This window comes from Bidens hawaiensis, unplaced genomic scaffold, assembly GCF_021521415.1.
Source record: "Bidens hawaiensis isolate Kalapana, Puna unplaced genomic scaffold, B.hawaiensis_p1.1 tig00001236_1, whole genome shotgun sequence".
NCBI classification, from domain to species: domain Eukaryota; kingdom Viridiplantae; phylum Streptophyta; class Magnoliopsida; order Asterales; family Asteraceae; genus Bidens; species Bidens hawaiensis.
In genome coordinates this window covers 1,251,260-1,275,546 of record NW_027491070.1, presented here as the reverse complement: position 1 = coordinate 1,275,546, position 24,287 = coordinate 1,251,260, and the positions used below count along the sequence as shown (strand labels likewise).

At 39.5% G+C, this 24,287-nt stretch overlaps 2 pseudogenes; both read right to left on the bottom strand.

Moving 5' to 3' along the window:
- Window positions 1-7,009: 7,009 nt before the first annotated feature.
- LOC143566141 (putative leucine-rich repeat receptor-like protein kinase IMK3 pseudogene) lies at window positions 7,010-8,479 on the bottom strand (annotated as a pseudogene).
- A 27-nt stretch (window positions 8,480-8,506) lies between these two features.
- LOC143566130 (putative receptor-like protein kinase At5g38990 pseudogene) lies at window positions 8,507-9,346 on the bottom strand (annotated as a pseudogene).
- Window positions 9,347-24,287: the final 14,941 nt, after the last annotated feature.

Sequence of the window (24,287 nt, the reverse complement as noted above, 5' to 3'; positions counted from 1 at the left end):
TTGACCATGTTCTGGCCAAGTGTCGGATAATACATCCGAATTTTGTTAAGTATATGTTTCGGTAAAAAGGGTTGGTTTCGATTTTGAATTGAAGTTCGTATATTTATTCTCTTACGTCTGTCCTTACCTATACTATTGTTCTTTCCGTTACTGGGCAATTTTTGGCTCAGCCGTGTTTTCTTGTTTTGTTTTTCTTATTTTGTTTTCAGGTAATCCGGGATTCGGGGAATTTAGTGATGAGAGATAAAAATGAAGTTCAAGCTTCTAAAAGTTAATTCATTTTGTTTAATAATATGACGTAGGTTGCATTAATTTTTGTTGTATTTTGGATTGTGGCGTTGATTTGATATCTGTAATAGTAACACGTTAGCCTGTTCCGGGTTGGGGTGTTACAGTTATGGTATCAGAGCTCAGGCTCTTTCCTGTAGAAAACTTATACAATAAATAATTAATCATGTGAGTTAATGGGTAGACGTCGGGTTAGGATTCCTCTTTTCGTTCTCCGCATATTCCGTAAATCTTTATCTTTCAGCTCATACGCTACCTTACTTCCAGATGCCTCCTAGAAGACGTGTGAATCGCCAAAACGAGAATGATGCTGGAAACGACCCTCCTCTTGCGACCCTTGTTACTAACGCCGTCAATGCAGCTATTGCGGAAATAGTCCCTAACATCATACAACAGTTGCAGCAGAACAATGCCGGTGGCAACAATGCCGGTGGCAACAATGTCGGTGGTAACAACGCCGGTGGCAACAACGCCAGTGGAAACAATGCTGGAGGCAACAATCATCCTGTTGGTATTCATGTCTGGCTTGAGCGTTTTCAAAAGCAAAAGCCAAAATCCTTTAGTACTGCTAGTTCTCCAGTAGAAGCTGAAAACTGGATCGCGCACATCGAGAAACTGTTTGAAGTGCTGGGTGTTGAAGATGTGTTTAAGGTTCGGTTAGCTACTTACAAGCTCGAAGATGACGCTCACAGATGGTGGAAGACACTGAAAGCTGCACGTGGTGGAGACAATTATGCTGCTACACTTCCTTGGAATGAATTCCGTACTTTGTTTTACCAACAGTATTTCACTGATGCTGATCGCAGTGAATATTTGAGAGAATATTCTTCAATTATTCAGACTAATGATGAGCCCATCGTTGAGTTTAAAAATCGTTTCAGTCGATTGGTTAGTTTTCTTGGCCCAACCGTAGGCACGCAAGAACAACAGACCAACTATTTCAAGTGGGCCATTTGTGACCGAGATAGGAAGTTTATCTTGAACCTCCGTTTTAATGACATAAATGAGATAGTTGATGCGGTTAAGAACCTTGATAATGATAAGAAACACCGCCAGAAGTCTTTTGATGAAAGTCGTAAGCGGCCAAGAGAAAATAATCAGGGTCAATCTTCTGCTCAGGTTGGAACCGAACAGTCCCTTGTACCCCGAGACCGTAGACAGCGTACTGATGGGAATTTCAACAATCAGCCACGAAATGGGGGAAATCAAAATCAGAATCATAGGACCGCACAGAATAATATGCAACAACATCATAACCCCACCAGAGCTCAACCACTTAATCAACAAAACCGAAATACTCCTCTGTGTGGCACGTGTGGGAAACGTCATGGAGGTGCTTGTCGTCGAGCTGAAGGTCGTTGTTTTAGATGCGGAGATGCAGGACACATGATCAGAGACTGCCCTCAGCGGGACCCTAGAGCTAATAATGGAGAAAACGCTAGACCTGCGCAAAAAGATTAGTTCTGGGGAAATTGAAGCCATGAACCGTTTTGATTATCCGTATTTGTTTTCGTTTTAGTACCCCGTATTTCAGTTTATTTGGGTTTGATTTCGTGCGAATTTGGATTTTGTTAAGTTTCACACTCTGTTTATCTGTCATGTTAGAAGACTCTTATGTTTGGTATGTTTGAAGTTTAGCATATTTGGGTCGTGTTTCGTATCATTTATGTCAAGATTTTGACATCATTTTTTTTAGTATATCAACACGTCATTTTTTTTTATATAAGTTTAGTCTTTAAGATGTGTAATGGAAGGACCGTTAGGACACACTCGTAAGGTAAATTGATGATTATGGTCGCGAACGTAACCATGAATTTACAGGTATGTATGTGTGCTACTAAAATCCATTTTGCAGCTTAATGTTCCTCTAATATTTAGATACGACATTGTCTTAAGTTTTCGCTATTATCTGCTAGTGTTACGTGTCTTTTATTATATATTTATTTATTTTTATATCAGTGTAGAAATGCATGTTAATATTCAAAATATGTTTTTGAAAATTTACGTTTTAAGTCTTGATTTTTTTTTTTTTTTTTGTATTCCATTAGTTATCACTTTTTATTTCCACTTATAAGTCACATGTTTCAGTTATCTGTCTTTCGTTTTGGTTATTAGTTACACAATTTAGTAATAGGCTTTAGCTCATCAAAATTTATTTATTTTAGTTATTAGTTATCCACTATGTTATATGTAATTCTGTGTTCAAATGAAATTTTGATTTCCGTTTATAAGAACTAGTATTATCCGATACAAGTTTTAGGTTACCCATAGTTTCGTTCAATATCATCATGGCAACGAGTCAGCTATTTCAGTTTGGATTGTTTTGATTTCATATGAATTCTGTTTTATATGTCCTAATATTTGTTTCCAAGACTTTGCAATTGTCATGTCTGAATTTATGAAAGTTTTAAGTTTGTTTCGTTTCCGTGATATCCGAAAGTATGTGTCACCGTCTAACAATTTCGAGGACGAAATTTTTTTTAGGGGAGTATAATTATAATAACCCAAACTTTTGTATTAGATAACAAACGAATAACCATAATTTTAAGATAAATATTATTTTTAAACTGTAAATGGTATAATTAATAATAATAATAATAACATCAACGGATGAGTGTTTTGAATAAAATATGAAATTTAAGAATTTGAGTTTGAGCATGTTTACAACTTGTAACATTCCAGCGAAAACTTGAGCAACAAACAACTAACTTATTTAGGAATTTGATCACGCTTATAACTCGTTTAATATATATATACACAAACGCGATAAGACTCCAACATAAATCTCACAAAACCCTACTGCCATCATATTCGGTTCTGCCGTTACTTGAAAACCACCGCCGCCGCAACTGTTTTAAACCACCACCACTGGCCTCTCTCTCTCTACGTGACCCTACCTTGTTTCTGATTCAAGCGGTCGCCGGTGACTCCACTGCCGACGGACCGTCACGGACCTGTAGTAGTTCATCGCTGCTATCCTTGCAAATTTCATTGCTTCCGTGTCGCGAGACAAGTTCACTTCGTCACCACCGTCAAGTACCGTGCACCACCACCGTTCTGCAAACTTCCGGGAATACACCGCCGCTGCCATCGATCTCCCCAATTTAGTAAGAGACAAGTACCAACCCGGGTCAGTTTCATTCTTTTGATATCATATTTACGTGACAAAGTGGCAACTCATTCGGTTAAATACGCAGCCACCGTCACGCGTCCGGTTACTTCCTCCGCCCTCGCTTTCTGATACGTTCGTTTTGGTCTGGCTTTTGAGGTAACTGTTAACAATCTAATTACGAATACTTGTACGGTTATAGTGTCTATAACCGTTTGTTTGTTCCGGCGACTAAAGCGAATTTCAAAACTTTGTTATAAAGAAAATACACAAACTAATAACATCGATAATCTGGTTCGTTTACTGTATTTACATGATTTAGAATGTGTAATTAAAGAATCAAAAGATAGTCATGTTTCTTGTATACGTAAGTGATATGCATGTGTTTATATAATAATAATAATAATAATAATAATAATAATAATAATAATAATAATAATAATAATAATAATAATGTTATGAGTAGCTTTCAAACTAATTAAAAACCGGGAAATCTGTTTTGTTGAAGGAACATATGTTAAACCACAAATAATTTCATGTAAACAAAATAAATGGTATTTTGAGAATTCTAACTGAACGAAAAGAGAGATGTAAAAAATATAAAAGTCTCTATCGCCAGAACACAGGTCAACTAGTGAACTAAACAAGTTAACACATCTAAGCAAATCTTTTGAAATAAATAAAATGTAGGTATTAGTACAACGTAACGCGGCTCGGCTTTATTTGCTTACTCATCGACTATTAAGGTACGGTTTCTGGTTTCTGTCACTTATAGTATAAATTATATTCCGTTACTTCATTACGGATTCTGTTTCTTGTTACTTCGTAGTACGGTTTCTGGTTTCTGTCACTCATAGTATAAATTATATTCCGTTACTTCATTACGGATTCTGTTTCTTGTTACTTCGTAGTACGGTTTCTGTTTTTGTTACTCTTAGTATCAATTATATTCTGTTACTTGGTAGTACGGTTTCCGTCTTTGTTTCCTCTTAGTATTATTTATATTCCGTTACTTTGTAGTACGGATTTTAGTTTTCTTCACTCATAGTACTGGTTCTATATTATATTCTATGTCCGTCACTTCGTAGTGCGGATTTTTGTTATTTTTCAGTTTCAGATTGAGTTCAGTTTATCCGTATGATATGTTTAATATTAAGTTTTTAACATGCAATAGGTTATATATATTTTGTATTCATTGTTGCATGTTCCTGTTCGAATTTAGTTATATGAATTTAGCTTCAGTACTCTGTTACCCGAGCATTTCTGACTTGTCGTTGGGGCGTCAACGACATGGCACTTATCGTGACAGTGCGTAATCAAAGTTCACGGCGTCTCTAGCTTGTGCTTGTATAAGCACTCTGGCCCCTAGAGGCGTATAGATCGATCTTAGCTCCGACTCCTGACTCCTGACATGACACTTATCGTGACAGTGCGTAATCAAAGTTCACGGCGTCTCTGAAAGTACTCATGTAGTACCTTGGCCACTTAGAGGCGTATAGATCGATCTTAGCTCCGACTCCTGACTCCTGACTCCTGACTTCTGTTTGAGATGGAACAATGTGTGCACGCCACCCACACCGTCTCTTTGGTGCATGGACTAGCTAGCTGTGTGCCCCTCTGTTTAGGCTCTGGGTGCTTCCGTATTACACGACCTATTTATTTTAACATCATCGTCGTGTATTTTAGTAATTATATTTTGTTTCGCTATATTTCTGGTCCGTTTTGATATGTGTATATGTATTTGATTAAATTTGAGTATATTCAGATTACGTCCCGATCGTGTATCGGATTATGTTTCGCATTTAATTATAGTTCAGTTAAATGTTACACGTTATATGTTACACGTCACACATTATATGTTACAAGTTATATGTTTCTGGCTCTGGGTGTTTTTGTTATAGTTCTGATATATTTCCGCATGCGTTTGACCATGTTCTGGCCAAGTGTCGGATCATACATCCGAATTTTGTTAAGTATATGTTTCGGTAAAAAGGGTTGGTTTCGAGTTTGAATTGAAGTTCGTATATTTATTCTCTTACGTCTGTCCTTACCTATACTATTGTTCTTTCCGTTACTGGGCAATTTTTGGCTCAGCCGTGTTTTCTTGTTTTGTTTTTCTTATTTTGTTTTCAGGTAATCCGGGATTCGGGGAATTTAGTGATGAGAGATAAAAATGAAGTTCAAGCTTCTAAAAGTTAATTCATTTTGTTTAATAATATGACGTAGGTTGCATTAATTTTTGTTGTATTTTGGATTGTGGCGTTGATTTGATATCTGTAATAGTAACACGTTAGCCTGTTCCGGGTTGGGGTGTTACAAAGTCTGTTTGTTGCTGACCCCCGCCAAAGCCATATGGAAGCCGCGACTCGAGTTCTTCGTTACCTGAAAGCCACGGCCGGTCAGGGTATCTTACTTCTCAAGAAAGGGGGAAACAACCTCGTTGCTTACACCGATTCTGACTGGCTTGGATGTCCCATCACAAGAAGGTCGAGAACCGGATACCTTCTTTTAATTAGAGGCTCACCCGTGTCATGGAAATCGAAGAAACAGTCAGTCGTGTCTCGGTCATCTGCTGAAGCTGAATACAGGGCTATGGCTACTACCGTTAGTGAAATTCTTTGGATGAGGTGGCTTCTCAAGGACCTTGACATTGTTCAAACGGCCCCAACGACCCTATTCTGTGACAATCTTGCCGTTAAGCACATTGCGAACAATCCCGTCTTCCACGAACGAACTAAGCATGTTGAGATGGATTGCTATTTTGTTCGTGAGCGAGTTGAATCGAAAGAAATTGAGCCGCTTCACATCAACACCAAACAACAGGTAGCAGATTTATTCACCAAGGCTCTTGGTTCGAGACAGTTGCAGACATTACTTGACAAGTTGGGCGTTCGTAATCTTCACGCGCCAACTTGAGGGGGAATATTGTGGGAAAGAATATCATTCCTATTTCTCATCCGTTAATTGTGGCTAGTATTATGGTTTCCTTATTCGTTTTGTTTTTTCTATTTAACTTTGTATTGTAATCTTGGATGATTAAGAAATAAACATACCAAAATTCTCACAATAAGCCAAACAATTTATTGTATTATTTACATGATAAAGTCGACTCGTTTAGATACAGTCAACGCCTACCATAATGTCATGATTAATAGATTATGAAAAGGTTTAAAGTATATACATTTTTATCGAATTTTATCCGAAAAGACCCGTTTTTCCTACACATATTCGTAAAAGAAATCAAGAATTAACCACGAAAATCAATGCAACACTATCGTCTGTTGCAAGAATCAAAGACAATGAAAATATACACGTTTATTTTAAACTTTTCGCAATTCATTTGTACAAGGTTTTTATGTTTTTTTTTGTATCGTCCTATCTAATTTGTTTTTATAACATAGCTATCGTTCTAGGAAAAAACAATAGAATCATAATCTCTAGTTCTCCGCTATCACCAGTTTCACTAGCTTAACGAAGATCCCCCACCACCGCCATCGTTGGAAGTTCGTGTGGTCATTTCTCATTTTATATGTTTTAACTGCCGAAGAAGATCCCCTAGCTTTATAAAGATCCTGCGCCACCATCATTGTTGGAAGTACTTGTGGTCATCTCTCATCTTATATGTTCTAACTGCTTAAGAAGCTGATGGATATCAGGTCGATCCTCTGGTAATTCGGAAACACAAACCATTGCCAGCTGCAAAACATTGAACATCTCTCTTGCATGAAGTGGAGAATATATCTGTAGCTCAAGATCAAGAACCTTAGTAGTGCACTTTAGTTGCTGATCAACCGAACGCACCCATCGTGGCAAATCTACATCGCCTGGTGATTTTCCAGTTATGAGTTCTAACATGATCACACCTAAACTGTAGATATCGGTTTTTGTATCAGCTTTCTCGGGCAAAGAAAGTTCTGGTCCTCGAATCATATTTGTGTTTGCAACAGCCGTTATTAGCTGTGACAACCCGAAATCAGAAATTTTGGGGTTTAAGTACTCATCAAGGAAAACATTTCCAGATGTTAGATTTCCATGGATTATATTGTGATGGGTGTGGAGACTATGCAAACCTCTCGCCACTCCTTTTGCGATTTGCATTCTTGTTGCCCAAATTATCGATTTTTTTGGTCTTCTAACTGCATTCAAATCAACAAAATATTTTTTTTAATACGAAATTATCTGACCTTTTTTTTTAAATTGTCAGATTACATATAATACTAGATTACCATGGATAAGAGTAGCAAGGCTTCCTTTAGACATGTAGTCATATGCCAGAAGTTTCTCTTCTAAATTTGAGGACAAATAATAATCCCTCATTACCAAAAGATTGGGATGCCTAATTTCCCCAAGCAAATTTAATTCACCTTCTAGTTGTGTCTTACTTTTAGTAGGATTTCCTGTCAATCTATTTACTGCAACTTGATCACCATTTAACAATGTTCCTTTATAATAAGTCCCATAAGTGCTTTCACACTTCACCTTCTCAGGACCTAATTCCCTGAAAAGATCCCCGAACGTAAAACTCATTGTACCATCAAGGTGTGCAAGCTCTTCCTTTTCCTGGAACAAGCAACAAGCAAATATGAAGCAAATCAATAGTAGAACTCGGCTGCACCTTTATATACAGTTATACATATAGTTATTGGCAATGGTATTATGGTAAAATAAAGTTAGCCTAGACCACTACGGCATTACCTGATCGATCATTATGTATAAACAATGAAGGCTAACCCCCCCCCCCCCCCCCAAAAAAAAACTTAACCCTAAAAGTTAAACTAAACACGAAGGCTAAACCGAAATTTATTTTATTTTATTTTATTTATTTATTTATAACAAGGGATGCTAGATAAAAAATTTTGTTTTTTTTACCTTTTTTATGTGTTTTATATATTTTCAACTTTTTCCTTGAATAACAATTTATCAATTTCACTTTTCTTAATACAAAATGAAGCAGCAAAAGTAATAAATTACCTTTTTGCCAAGAAAGATTGCTTTCCATTTAGAGAGAAGTTCATATAGTTCTGTTTCAAGACGCTCCTGATACTCAAGTGCAATCTCAAGCCTTTCCATAATAAGAGACATTGTTGGTCGTTCTTCACGTAACTCGTGCTAACACTGGAATGCAATTTCAGAAAATGTTTTCAAAGAATTCGGGTCCATTGGTGGTGTGATATCTTTAAAAATAATCTGGTCTAGTTTCTTATTTATGTAGCTTTGTTTCCATATGGGCACTAAAATCTCTAAAGGATGATCATTGGTGTATTTATAGCATAATCTCCCACAGAGGACTTCAAATAAGACGACTCCAAAAGAGTATATGTCTGATTCTTTGGTTATGGCGTACGTCACCATATATTGTGGATCACAATAACCAGGGGTACCTACAATGTTGGTGAAAAGAGCCGAGTGTGGTTGATTAGCAGGCCCTATTTTGGAAAGTCCCATATCTGAAAGTTTAGCATTCCAATTGTCATCTAGCAGAATGTTTGCACTTTTTATGTCTCTGTGGATAACTCTTTGTTGGGTACCCTTGTGATCATGAAGGTAGGCTAGGCCCTTAGCAACATCAAGGCATATCTTGAGACGTTTTGTCCATGTGAGAACAGTGGAGCTCAAATGGTGATCAAGACTTCCATTAGATTCATGCTCGTACACAAGAATTTTCTCACCATCCTCGTCACAATATCCGAGAAGAGAGATGAGATTCTTATGTGTGTAACGGGTGAGCATCGCGATCTCCTTTAAGAACTCAGGGTCTCCTTGTCCAAATTGACGATTCAAACGCTTAATAGCAACAATGCTTCGCCCCCTAGAGTGATAAACTTCTCCTTCGTATACATTCCCAAATCCACCCGTTCCGAGAACTTTGCTACTAAAACTATTGGTGGCTTTCTTTATCTCTTCCAAATTGATTTTAAGGTGTTCAAACTCTTTCATTACGGATGCCATTATTGGCATGCGATGGGTTTGAACCGGGTTACTTCAGATCCCAGAATTTAATTGGGGCAGAAAACTAGAATGAATAATGATATTTTGAATGTGGAGGCTACGAAAAATGAAAGGCCTGAAATGTTTATTTAAAAAAGGAAAATCAGAGTTATGCAAGATACAATTGACTTCTAAATTTCTAGTTCCAGAATATAGATTAAATTTAAAAAAAAAAAAGCTTAAATGAGTACACCAACTACCTGCTGACACGTGGTGCACGTACGCGTAAATCAGCAGGATTCCTTTCCGCGCACTCGTTTTCTTTTTCAATATTTTTATCACCTTTTTTCAATTTATATACAACAATGTTTTAAAAACCGGAATCTAACTCGCATCGGATTGATTTAAAAAAGTGGTTGTGACAATCGTCAATTTCAGGTTAAGTCCGTTAACTCAACTCCGTCAATTCAAACTTAAAGATCACTGAATCTATAACGCACACCTCATTACATTTAAACTAGGGTTTAAATGACGCTTGACACTTAATACATGTGTAGTCTTTCGGGATTTGCACCGAAACGCAAACGAGTGGTGAATAAACGAAAAACGCCAAAACAATAATTATGTGATAATTATGTGTTAGACTTATGTGTTATGTGATAACATTGTTATAAACGTTAACTCAATGTGCTAGAACTAGTTAATTAAGCTAGAAAAGTAACATTTGAAAGTGGAGGGACCTAGATGTAACATGATTGTTATTAAATAATATTAAGCTAAAACCCTAGCCTCTCTTTCTCTCTCAAAACCGATCGGCCAGCCCCCCTTCTCCCTTGTTCTTGGCTGCCGTCAATCACACACACACATACATACAAGAATCGTTCAAGTTTATTGGAGATTAAGGTGCTAGGAAGGTATAAACATCTATCCTATGCATCCTCTATGCTTAATCTTGATTTTGAATGGGTTAATTATAAACCCTAGGTCCGATTTTTCATATGTATATGTGTTCATAGGTTTTATTTTGATTTGATGATGTATTGATGATGATTTGATGACTAGAATTGATATTGTTACATGTTAATTGTTGTGTCTTTGATTTTGAGATCAAATAAAACCCTAACCATGTATGAATGGTGTAATCATGGATAGTGGTTATGGGGTCTAGAATGTTATATGAATGAATTGTGGTCTATAGATGGTTAATATGTTGAGTTTTGTTGCAAACAGTTTCTGGACAGATTGTGTTGTTGATGTTCAATTGACTGTATCGGGGTGTAAATGTGAAAATTGGTTAAGATTATTGATACTACAGTAAACTAGGTTGAGTCTAGTTTCTAAAGAATATAAATTTGTAATTTTTGGACGTGTAAAAGTTAACCTTTATGATTTTACAAAAACGTTGTGCAAAGCTGAGTTGTTAGACCTGCTGTTAGGTTGTTTTGTAAATATTATATCTCATGAACTACGAGACCAATTGGGTTGGTTCCACTTCTGGAAGTTGACTTGTTGAGTTAGGAACCTAACCCAAGTGGTCTTGCATTTGTTGGACTTTTAGTTTAACGGGAATTTCAAATAACATTCTGTTGCGCATGAATTTGACTGTTATGAGTTTGCTGTAATGTTTTGATCATTATGAGAAATCTATGTGGAATAAAAATAAAATAAAATATGTTCTGGAAACCTAACACATGCATGCTTTTGTAATGATTTTTGGTAAATTAATTGAGATGCTATGATCGGTGGAATAGTACAATCTTTCAAGTAGAATTTCTGTCTCGGTGAAACTAGCTGCTGAATTTTGTGAAAATGCATGAAACATGATAATTGCTAGTTAATTGTTATGTTCTGACCAAATTGCCCCTGCGGGGAATACTTGCTAAATAGTTGTCGTGTTTTGACCAAATTGCCCTTACGGGGAGTAATTGCTAGTGATGTACATTATTAATACATGACACGTAAATAATTGCTCACACATGCAACGTATCACAGATGTACTTGTTAAAGTCACACACGATTCACAAACGAAACTGTAGGTTCCCTGGACGGATCACACGAGATATCCCGATATACACAGGTGCGGAATCCCTGTGTAGATCGTTACGGACGTAGAATACAAGCTCACAAACACACGAACACGATACGAACAAACACACGTTATATTAATAACTCGAACCGTGATACTTACAGACTCTCGACCTCACGTCACTTGACTCACTGAATTACACGTAAATTAACCAACTCGATCAACTTGTAAACATGAACCCGTAGCCTATATAAATACACGACAACTTCGCCTCAGGCGAAGTTGTCCTTAACTTCGCTCGTTCAACAAGTTCGCCTAGGCGAACTTGTCAACAACTTCGCTTGGTTAACAAGTTCGCCTAAGCGAACTTGTCAACAACTTCGCTTTAACAAACAAATACACAAACAATATTACAGACTCGATTACAGACATTAGACATATGAACTACTGACATCTATGCACCAACAGACTCCCCCTTGGCAGTAGCTTCATATCTTGATCTTTCAGCTCTTGTCTCGTAATCCTGTATCTTCATGCGTGCACTCCTTCTCTAACACACACCGTGACTACTCGCTGATATTTCCTTGCTTCATCCTTCCAAGCAGGAATATAGAATATCTTATTTTCATTCAACACTTGCAGATCAGCTTTCGATAAGTTAACAAGATGCATCGGATCATACACCCTCAGCACTTCTTGTTCATCTTCGTCTTCCATCACGGCTTCAGCAGTCTGGCAATCAACGTACCACCATTTTAGATTCTTCAACACATCTTGAGGCATAGTCTTCATTGGAACCTCCTTGATGCATCGGATCGGTTTGTACTTCATCACCATCCATGGCTTGCCATCTGCTCTCATTCCCCTTTCTGTATCCTCCACGAGCTTTCCCTTCTGTGGCTTTAATAATTCAAACTTCTTTTCTTTTATGCTTTCTTTCCACACGATCTTCTCAATCACTCTTGCCATGTTGTTGTCACTTCTATTTATCAGGCCCAACCTGGCCAAATCCTTCACCTCACATTCCGGCAACGTATTGAGAGATCTCAACATTCTTTTGAAGTATTGAATACCATCATAACGCTTCACCACAAACAACTTCATCTGTTCATCATATATCCAACAGATAATTCCCTTCTTCGACTCAGCATAGCCTTTGATGTTATAACTCTTCTTGAACATGGCTGGAACAGCAGGCTTCTTGGTCTTGATAAACCAATGAGCACAGCCTTCCTTCCACCTAGGCTGCTCCTCCCACTCAGTCTCATCCATCTCAGTATCCATGTCGGCTTTCTCAACATCAGGGATCTCGTGTTCAACGTCTTCTTCTACTATCTCTCCTTCTTCTATCCCATCTTCAATCACAATCTGCTCACCGATCTTCTCAATCACATCACTCGGCAGCACATCTTCATCGAACAACACATCATCACTGAACATATCATCGTCCAGTTCCTTCAACGCATCAATCACGTCATCCTCCACTAACACCACATCATCACCACCAGCCGCGTCGGTAGACTCCCCCTCAGCTGTGGAAGTACCAAGAGCTTGAGAAGTTCTTGGCAGCTCACCACCTGCATCTTTCGATGCATTGGGATCATCGTCTCGGTCGTTTCTCTTCTTCGTTCTGAGCTCGTCGCCTTTACAGCTCATCTCCCCCTGAGATGCCAAGAACTCCTTCAAGGCATCTATAACTTTCCCATGCTCAACCAGGAGGGATGCCTGTAGTTGATTTGCTTCCACTAGGCTTTGAATAGTCTTAGATTGCTCTGCCACGATCCGCTCTAGTGAAGCTATTCTCTCTGAGTCTGAAGTAGGCGTAGGCGAGACACCAGAAGCAGGCGTAACCGCAGGTGGTACCATACCTGATAACCCTGCAGTAGTGATGACCGTTGACTCTACAAATCGTGCAGCTACCACCGACTGAGTAAGCGTTGGAGGTGGTAGAGACACGATCTCCGGAGTCGACGTCTGGATAGCAGTGATGGATGGAGTGCCAGCAGATGATGTAGCCACCACGGGAACATCCGCAGCGCTTGTACTTGTAACCTGTACAGAAGAAGGAACAATAGACATACCAGACAGTGCGGCCGGAGCAAAACGTACTATCCTTGAAGTCTCTCCAGCTCCCATGCCAGCACCTGTCCTTTCCCGTCTTGATCTTCTTATCAGCTTATGTATATCTTCTTCCTCTTCTGACTCTTCATCATCCTCCGTTCTCTTTCTTTTCCCAAACGTTCTCTCTCGAGACACCATCAACCGTCTCCCCTCATCCATGATCTCATCCAAATCTGAGTCAGCTATCGAAGTTGCTGCTCTAGTAACACTTACACTCGAACCCTGTGCAGCCGAGACCTGCACCACTTCAACTTGATCCATATCAAAATAACCTTGACCTCCAAAAACAACGTCAAGATCTATATCCTCAGCAGCCGACACAACAGGCACAGCAGGAGCAGGAACAGCTTGAGTTGCTCCTGCCTGTCGCGGTTGAGGATCTCTGAACTCGTCCCCACCAGCAGGAACATACTCTGGGTTAATTAAAAACCCAAACAGTGGAGTATGCCTGGGACGACGTTCAGGGTTGCTCCTCGCACTTGAAGTGCGGCATTGAGCAAAGATACGTTTGCTCACAGATTCTACGTATCTGATTGGGCGTCTCTGAGGTAGATTCGGAGCCACATGGTTCAATATCATCTGGATAAAACGTGGGTACATAATGAACTGCTCCCGAGACATCGCCCTTCTTTGCCTGTCAATCTCGTAAAAGACCATCTGACTGAAACTGAAGCGTTTATTGTAAGTCAGTGCAGTCATTGCAGACTGCATGGTCGCACCCATACCGTCAGTGCCCGCCTTCCTCCCAGACATGCAAACTATCAAAACGTGCATGAGGAAGCGCCACTGATCTAGAAGGAAACCCTTCCTCTTCTGGGTATCACCTAATGGACCAGAGTAGCCCATTCGGAGAAACTCTCCATCACGGAACGGCGCTACGAACTCAGTTGGGTCGTCCCTCGTCTCTTTTCCAAACCGTAATGCCACCCGTATCTGTTCAGAATTGAACTGAACAGGTTGATTGTTCACAGTCGCTCGCATGACCGGGGGCTCAACACGACAGTCGTATTCGACCGTCTGCCAGAAGTCTTCGATATTCGGCAAGGATATCGGCAGAGTGTTTGTGATGGCATGAAAAATCCTCGAGCGTAGGAGGAAAGTTATGATCTCGCGGTAATCGTCCACGCCGCTCGCCTCCGGGTCAAGTGTAATGTACATATTGTGACCCGGGAAGAATTGACGTTGGTTATCACCATCGTCTCCTCCTGCACCTCCAGCACCAGCTACCGCAGCCATATCTGCAACAAACGAACCAAGTTAGTTAAACATTAAGACTTAGCACAAGTTCGCTTAGTTACCATGAGCGAAGTTGTGATAAACTCATTATAGGCGAAGTTAAAGGTGAGGCGAAGTTGGGAACAACTTCGCTTCAGCTTTAAGTTCGTCTAATTAATATTAAGTAAAAATGATCCAGGCGAAGTTAATGTTAACTTCGCCTCATCTCAACATCGCCTCAGGCGAATTTAAGTTTCAGGCGAAGTTACGGATAACTTCGCCTCAGGCGAACTTAAGTTTCAGGCGAAGTTACGGATAACTTCGCCTGAATCTGAATCGGCGACAGTAAGGATTATAGAACAACGTGCAGTTGATGATTCGGCTAGTTTAGACGATTAAGTACTCTTAAACACAAGTTTTAAGGACATGTTGACGATCAGTATGTTTATCAATACGTAAAAACACAAGTTATGAAACTCGGTTGAATGTCCGACGATTCGAGGTTAATAACCCGGTTGTCGAAACAACCTTAGATTAATCAAAGAACATATAACATGTGATAAACGAACCCTAACAACCTTTAGATCGGTTTGAAATCGAAGAACAAGATAACACGAAGGATTAGTATAAGTTCGCTGTGAATAATATAAGTTCGCCGGAAAAGATGTCGGATAAGTTCGCTGTGGATATAAGTTATGAACAGGGTGACCTTTGAACATCCTTATATAGGGGCGGAGTTATACAGGCGAAGTTACGGATAACTTCGACTAGGCGAAGTTATCCTTAACTTCGCCTGTTCAATAACATCGCCTAAAATTTTAAAATTTAACCCTTAAAATGTTAACAGTTATCAATTAAGTTATAAATTTTCCTTTAAGAAATAAATAACATGATCAAGTCTAAGTAACCAGTTAAAAAATCATAAAACTATCTAAGTACAAAAACTTAAAAAATTTAAAGTATAAGGGATCAAATTTCAGTCTCGATAGGGACTGCCACGTTTTAGAAAAGATCCGAACAGGAATCATACTAAGTATGTGACTGTCACATAGATCCGTGTTTAGCTGTATTATGACATAAAGAGACAGGTTGTAAGCAGGTAAATAACTTAAGATGGTTTTCATCGTTTCTGTGATACGAGTTATATTCGATTAAGCCTCAAAATTTAAGTGGGCAACAACTCAGAAATATTGATGTCTCCTATCTATCCTCAAAGCGTATTTGGCTTTCCCCAAGTCACCCCGAATTGACTTCGACCCATAGTGTCTGATTAAGTTGTAAGTACTCTTCTTCTGGTTCCCGTTCTTCTTCTTACTCTAAAATTGAGAAGTCTTGATATTTTGTCATCTCTAACAATGTTTCAATAACTCCAAATTTTTTTTTTTTTTTTTTTTTTTAATAAACATAGACTTCAAAGTAGAAATTAACTGCAAGTCCCGAATCTGGATCACTGCAGTATCTTGAGATGCTATCTTCACGGGAATCAGAACACACATGGGCTCGTGTATGACTGGGTAATCGCTTTTCTGCCTATCATTCGGAAAGATATATATATGAAGACATGCAAAACTCTTAAGGAGTTTCCACGTAAAATCAAGTAGATTTAGTTTGTATCACGTCTACTTTTACGCACCATAAAAAGTTACCATGACATACAATGACTGTCCTAAAGCCTTTTAAGCCTAATAACTTCACTAGTTAAGCACACAGAATCAGTATATCTATCATTTTCCAAGGTTGGATCAATTTTCTGTTAAACATAGCTAACGAACTTCTTACGAAGTAACAGACTTGAAAAATAATTTCATTTCCCTTTTTTTCAAAATTTTAACATTAATCGCCCCGACCAAAACAAAGTCTTCAGGTAAACGGCTATCCCGAAGATCCAATGGATCAGCTGGACCGACCACATACTAGTATGTGTCCTTCTAACTAAGTATGATCGACTACTTTTAAGCGAAAGAATGAAAACTCATCATAAACCGCCCCGGTCACTATCAGTAATCTGGTTAATGGCTATCCTCAAAATTTACAAGTAGAAAATGAGGACCAAAACATATCCGAAGACAAGTCCTTCAAACTGATGTAACCGACATATTTTTAAGCGATTAGTGACGTTTTTTTTTTTTTTTAAATATCAAAAGAAAAACATGGTTACTCGGGATTGATCATCCCATTCAATTCAATAAGGTTTTGAAATCTGGATTTGTCAAACGCTTTAGTGTATAAATCAGCGAAATTATCAAGCGTATCCACCTTTTCAAGCATTATCAGTTTCTTCTCAGCACAATCCCGTATGAAATGATGACGTATGTCAATGTGTTTAGTTTTACTATGTTTCACGGGATTGTTAGTTACTGAGATAGCAGCTGTGTTATCAATGCAAATAGGAGTAAGTAGGAAATTCAGACCATAGTCGCGCAACTGTTGTTGAATCCAAAGAACCTGAGAGCAGCAGTTGGATGCTGCCATGTATTCTGCCTCACAGGTTGAAATTGCGACTGAAGTCTGCTTCTTGCATTGCCACGACACCAATCTGCCACCAAGAAACTGACATCCTCCAGTTGTTGACTTCCGACTCTGATTGCACCCTCCATAATCAGAATCTGTGTAAGCGACCAGCTCCAAGTCTCCTCCTCTCGGGTACCACAACCCCAGCTTCGGCTTGCCCTTGAGATACCGCAGTATCCTCTTTGCACCTTTCAAATGAGATTCTTTTGGATTTGCCTGAAAACGTGCACAAAGACAAACAGCAAACATTATATCAGGCCTAGATGCAGTTAAGTACATTAAAGAACCTATTATTGCCCGATATTGAGTTGGGTCCACATCTGCATCACCGTCTACTTCAGCACCCAATTTGTGATTGACGCAGATTGGAGTATCATATGGAGAACTGCCCTCCATCTTGAAGCGCTTGAGCACATCATGAACATACTTTGTCTGATGAATGAACATCCCGTCCTTCCTCTGATCAACCTGCAATCCTAGAAAGAAAGTTAGTTCACCCATAGCACTCATTTCAAACCTTTTCTTCATGACGGCTTCAAACTCCTGACACATGGAGACTTTTGATGCAGCAAAAATAATGTCATCCACGTAAACTTGTACCAACAGGAAGTCGCTTCCATCTCTTTTGAAGAACAACGTGCTATCAATTTTCCCTCTTTCAAAACCATTCTCGAGCAAGTAATCCGATAAAGTTGCATACCAGGCACGAGATGCCTGATGTAATCCATACAACGCCTTGCTCAACCTGTACACGTGATCTGGAAAGTCTGGGTCAGGAAAACCCGGAGGTTGCTCAACATACACAACCTCATCAACTTTCCCATTCAAAAACGCACTCTTCACATCTAGCTGAAACACCTTCATCTTTTCATAAGCAGCAAACGCCAAAAACAATCTTATGGCTTCCAACCTGGCGACAGGAGCGAACACTTCGTTATAATCAATCCCCTCTTGTTGATTAAAACCTTTGACGACTAGCCTCGCCTTGTTTCTTATGATAATCCCTTTCTCATCTCTCTTGCACTTAAACACCCATTTTGTGCCTATCGCATGCACATTCTTTGGTTTTTCAACCAAAGTCCAAACTTCCATCTTCTCGAATTGAGCCAACTCTTCTTGCATGGCCTCGACCCACGAGCTGTCCTTTAAAGCCATTTGATAATTCTTCGGTTCAATCTGGCTTATAAAGCAGTTATACAGGCATTCATTGATTATTCCTGTCTCCTTAATGCTTGTATAAACACATGTGTGTTCATTCAAGCTACTTCTCGTTTGTACACCTGAGGACACATCACCAATCACATTATCCAAAGGGTGATCTTTATGAATTCTCGTGGTCGGAACAGAACCGACATGCAAATTATCTTCCAAATTAGAAGAGATCTCATCAATGGTTGTTTCATGCTGAGAGTGAAAAGGATTGATAAATTCTTCTTCAGCAGAGGCAGCAGGGGTACCGATAGTGTTTGATGAGGAAGGTTGACATTTTTCAATCAGCTGTCTTTGCAATAGATTTTCTTCCTCATCGAGTATCATCTTCGTCGCAGCTCTTTCTTCTTCTTCTTCAGAAATCTCCAAATCCGGTATGTTAAACGACTTAAAAAGCTTAACATAGTCGAAGAGCTCAGCAGGTCCATTGCTAGGTTTTGGCGGTTGGTAACTTGTGATGTCGATGTTACACACCACCTCCACCTTGCAGGTCGAAGTATTGAAGACACGTCTGTTGGGTGTACCAACAACATAACCGACTAAGATTCCTTCATCGGCTACTTCGCCAAATTTAGAGTTTGTCTTCAAGATCGAACAAGGGGACCCGAATGGTTCAAGACCACTCAAGTTGGGCTTCCTTCCATACATAAGCTCGTAACACGTTTTACCAAGTCTCTTAACAGTTAACACTCTATTCAGAACATAGCAGGCTGTAGCAACCGCTTCAGCCCAGAACATCACAGGAAGCTTCGAATCTGCCAGCATAGTTCTGGCTCCTTCAATTAAAGTTCGGTTCTTCCTTTCAGCCACTCCATTCTGTTGCGGAGTATACGGAACGCTGTATTGATGTTCAATTCCTTTCTGAAGACAGAAGATTTCCATCTCAAAATTTTTGAACTCCGTTCCATTGTCACTCCTGATGAACTTAACTGTTTTACTCATGACGTTCTCAACTTTGGTAATCAAATTCTTCACCATTTGAGCCGTTTCATCTTTCGATTTCAGAAAATATACCCACGAATATCGCGAGTAGTCATCAGTGATCACCAAACAATAAGAAGTACCTCCTAGACTTTTTACATTCACGGGACCGAAGAGATCCATGTGAAGCAGTTCTAGAGTACTGGCAATAGAGTTGACCTTCTTGGTGAGATGGGATTTCTTGTGTTGCTTTCCCTTCTTGCATGCAATACATTTGTCTTCAAAGTTAAAACTTTTCAAGGGAACGCCCATCACAAGTCCATTCCTGACAATGTGGTTCATCTTCCGAAGATGAATGTGCCCCATCCTCCTGTGCCACAATTCGGATTCCGATTCGCTTGCTTTCGTCATTAAACATGATTCTCCCGTGGCCATTTCAGTAGACCTCATATCCATCACATAAGTATTTGTATCACGTGGAGCTTTCGTCACTATCCACTCGTCTGGTATCTGAAAACCAGGCTTCAACACGATCGCCTCATTCTTCGTGAAATGAACAGTGTACTCCTTATCACAAATCTGCGACACACTCAGCAGATTGTGCTTCAACTCTTCTACAAAGTTCACATTCTCAAGAGTTATTTTCCCATTGGACACCGTTCCTTTTCCAGTAATTCTTCCTCCACTTTCACCAGCAAAGCTAACTCTCGCTCCTTGAACAGGTTTTAAGTCGTGCAACAAATATTTGTTACCCGTCATGTGCCGGGAACAGCCGCTATCTACAATCCAAAGACTGTGGGCAGCCCTGTTCAACTGTTCCTGCACAATAAAGCAAAGGATTAGAATCTTGGGACCCAAGACCAATTGGTCTTGGATCTATACATCCCGTACTTCTGCTTTCCAAAGTTAGCATCTGGATAATTCCTGTCAGTCCTATTAGGAAATCTCCTTGGAAATTTAGTGTGAGGCCTTCCAAACCTATGTACATTGAAAGTATTATATCTTGTGGTTTGGTTATTAGCATTGTTAAACTGAGGTTTGTTTCTGTGAAAACCTGAATTAGTTACATTTAGGAACTTTGAAGGGTTTTCATTTTTAGCAGTATTAAAATTACCGTTAGACTTATGCTCAGTTTTAATAGGCCTCACACCTCTGAATTTCGGCGTCAGAGGACAATCTGCAACAAGATGTCCTAACTTATTACACCTAAAACAACACCTATACTCCATTTTCTTTTCAAAGGTTGTTTTGGATGTCGAGGCAGTGTTACCGGCCGTTCGTCTCACATAAGGTGGGACGTACGGGTTGAGTGGAGTACTCTTTTTATAGGTTTTATCTTTTTCTCCACCAGTGGGTAACACTACCTTCTCTTTTGTCTTACCTGATTCGGACAACTTATCCGAATCCGATGAGGCTGGACTCGTAACAGAAATTTTCACACTTGAAACAGGCGAACTCGTTTCGCCACTACTAACACTTGGTTCTTTACTCGTAATCTTGATAGGAGCTGTCTGAGGAACTTCAAAATCAACAGATTTCTGAACACTAGGGTTAAAAGTGTAATTGTGGTTATAAGGTGGTGGAACCTCGTGATAACCAATTCCTCCCCTCTTTGTAGAGGTACCTTGATCACTAACAAGGTGATCAAGAATAGCTGAGGAATTTCTGAACTGTTCAAGTTTTCGGTTCAGTTCCACCACTTTCACCTGGTGGTCAGCAATCTGCTTTTCTCGTTCAGCAATCAGTTTAGTCTTTTCTTCTAAAACCTCATAACTTAGATCAATTACTTCAATTTTTTTCAGCAAGTTTTGTTTTTAAGCTTTTAACATCTTTTTCACACGCTTTTATTTTAACTTTGTAACTGTTTTCTCTTGCTTTCATAAAGTGATGATCTTCTTTAAGAGTTTTAAATTCAGCATCTAAACGAACATACTGATCAGTTATGGTAGCAAGTTGCTCAGACAAATCCTCACAATTAGTACAAATAGATTTAGAACTTACCTCGGAGAGTTGATCATTGTTATCTGCCATGAAAGCTTTTTCCTTACCAGTAGCTTTCTCTTCTCCGTTAATCTTCTCACATTCTTCATTCTCAACCTTAGCCATATTTGCCTGTTCACTAGTTTCATTCGAATGCAGGTTCCAGTTGTATTCACCTGCTTCTCTGGACAGCATGGCATTGACTTCTTTACTACTCCCAGAGTACTGTGCAGACCTGCCTTGACCCCGTTCAACTCGCTCGTTTCTGCACTCTTTGGCAAAGTGCCCGTTTTGTTGACAGTTATAGCACCTCACCTTAGACTTGTCGAACCCTGGCCTGCCACCAACAAACTTTCTCCCCGTCTTTCTCATAAACTTCTTCACTCTCCTCACTATCATGGCCATCTGCCATTGTAAATCCATTTCCTCCAGATCATCAGCATCGATCTGGTCATAGTCTTCATCTAGCATCGCTGGATCAACCACCTTTCCTTGAATATAGTTTTCATATGAAGCAATAAATGAAGCATAGAGACCAAACTGCTCTTCAGCAGATTTGACGCTCATTGGCATCTTAGAGTAATTATTGCTTGAGGAACTTGAAGATCCACTAATCTTGCTTGCTGTCTGTTGAGTACCACTTGATCCACCCGCAACAAAGCAAACATCCCCATTTGAGTTTACTGACACTTGCCCCTCCTGTGAAGAATTAGCACCCGACTCACCCTTCGAGTAGTAGGCGGCAGAATCAGTCTTTGAACTTGTATTGGAGTTTACTTTAGCACCGTACATGCCTGGATCTTGAACCTGATCCATAGATGTTTCTTTTCTTACCATATTAAGCTCAAAAGTTCTGAGCTTGTTGACAGTGGTTTCAAGATCATAAGTAGGGAAGTCCTTGTCTTCCCTCATCAGTACAGTATACATCTCCCATTTTGGTGGGAGAGCATCGAGAAGTTTTTCCACAATCTCTTCTTCTCGGTATGAAATGGAGTAGTTACTCAATTCAGTCATTAGATGATAATATCGAGTGATAATGTCATCCAGAGATTCGTTCTTTAAGTACTTAAAGACTGAAAATTGAGTTTTGAGCAACTTTATCTTTGAAGCCCGAATACCTACATTTCCTTCAAATCTGCTCTCAAGAGCTTCCCAAAGCTCTCTAGCTAATGTATACTTTCTGAACGTATAGAGGATCTCCTGTTGAAGAGCCATTGTGATTGCAGCATGAGCCTTGCTCTCGGCTTCATACATCTTTTTCTCCTCCTCTTCCATTTTACTGTATTTCTTGATTTGGTCTCGACCCTCATACTCCATGATTGGTGGAATATATCCATCTTGGATGCATACCCACATTTTCGCATCCTGGTACTTAACGTATTGTATGAACCGATCCTTCCACGCGACAAAATCGGTTCCCTTCAGCAACCTTGGGGCCTTTGTAGCTGACCCCGCTTCAACTTCCATCTTTACAAGCTCCGAAATGTTGATCGACGACATCCTTCTTGAAGACTAAGAAACCCGAAAAAAATCTGAGTAGGCGAAGTTAAACAAAAATTCCTCTGAACAGTACTGTAGGCGAAGTTAATGATAACTTCGCTTAAGTAATAACTTCGCTGGATTCTTCTTAAATTCGCGTGACTGGGCGAAGTTAAGAATAACTTCGCTTAGGATAAGCGAACTTAGAGAGTAGGCGAACTTGAAGAAAACTTCGCTGAGCTAGGCGAACTTGATGAGAACTTCGCTGAGTTAGGCGAAGTTGAGGAGGTAGGCGAAGTTGTGAATAACTTCGCTTCTCCTTATATCTTCGCTGAAACCCTACGTATCCTGACGGCAACTTCGCCTGATGAACAGCAACTTCGCCTGACGAACTTAAACTTTCTGCAGATCTGAAAATCGGATTTTAACGACGTTTTTGACGGTTTAAAGGCTTCAACACACTGGTAGGAGGCTAGAATGAGCAAAAACACCACAAACTCGTCCCGTGAATACCCGAAATGGAACGAATTCTACACCCGCGTGAATATCCCGAACCACACAATCGAGCAAAAGCTCTGATACCAATTGTAGGTTCCCTGGACGGACCACACGAGATATCCCGATATACACAGGTGCGGAATCCCTGTGTAGATCGTTACGGACGTAGAATACAAGCTCACAAACACACGAACACGATACGAACAAACACACGTTATATTAATAACTCGAACCGTGATACTTACAGACTCTCGACCTCACGTCACTTGACTCACTGAATTACACGTAAATTAACCAACTCGATCAACTTGTAAACATGAACCCGTAGCCTATATAAATACACGACAACTTCGCCTCAGGCGAAGTTGTCCTTAACTTCGCTCGTTCAACAAGTTCGCCTAGGTGAACTTGTCAACAACTTCGCTTGGTTAACAAGTTCGCCTAAGCGAACTTGTCAACAACTTCGCTTTAACAAACAAATACACAAACAATATTACAGACTCGATTACAGACATTAGACATATGAACTACTGACATCTATGCACCAACAGAAACACGAAATATATTGTGTGCATAGGTATTATGTGCCGAGTCTAGAGACTCGATAATATTTCCGACACGTAGAAAAATCTCTTTGTTGTTTAAGAACGCTAGAGAGAGTTTTTCTGTGACACGCATCCCTTGGTGATTTATTTTGGGAAATACTTCGCAAGCAGTGAGTTCACTTACCCCTTTTAAATTGTTTTCAAACGCTTTTCACTTGGGGAGATAACATACTCCGAAAACGCATTTAAGATTTTGTTAATATAGATTATATATAACTTGTAAAGACTAAGTGGCAAACGCAATAACTAAAGTCCTTCATTCACATCGAACCGTTTAATATTGGATAATAGCGAGTCATTGTTGAGTAGTACTACTGGGTTTGACAAACCCCACCCAACGCTAAACTCGACTGGAGGTCGAGTGGGTGTAATCTTGGCTAAACACATACCATGGTCG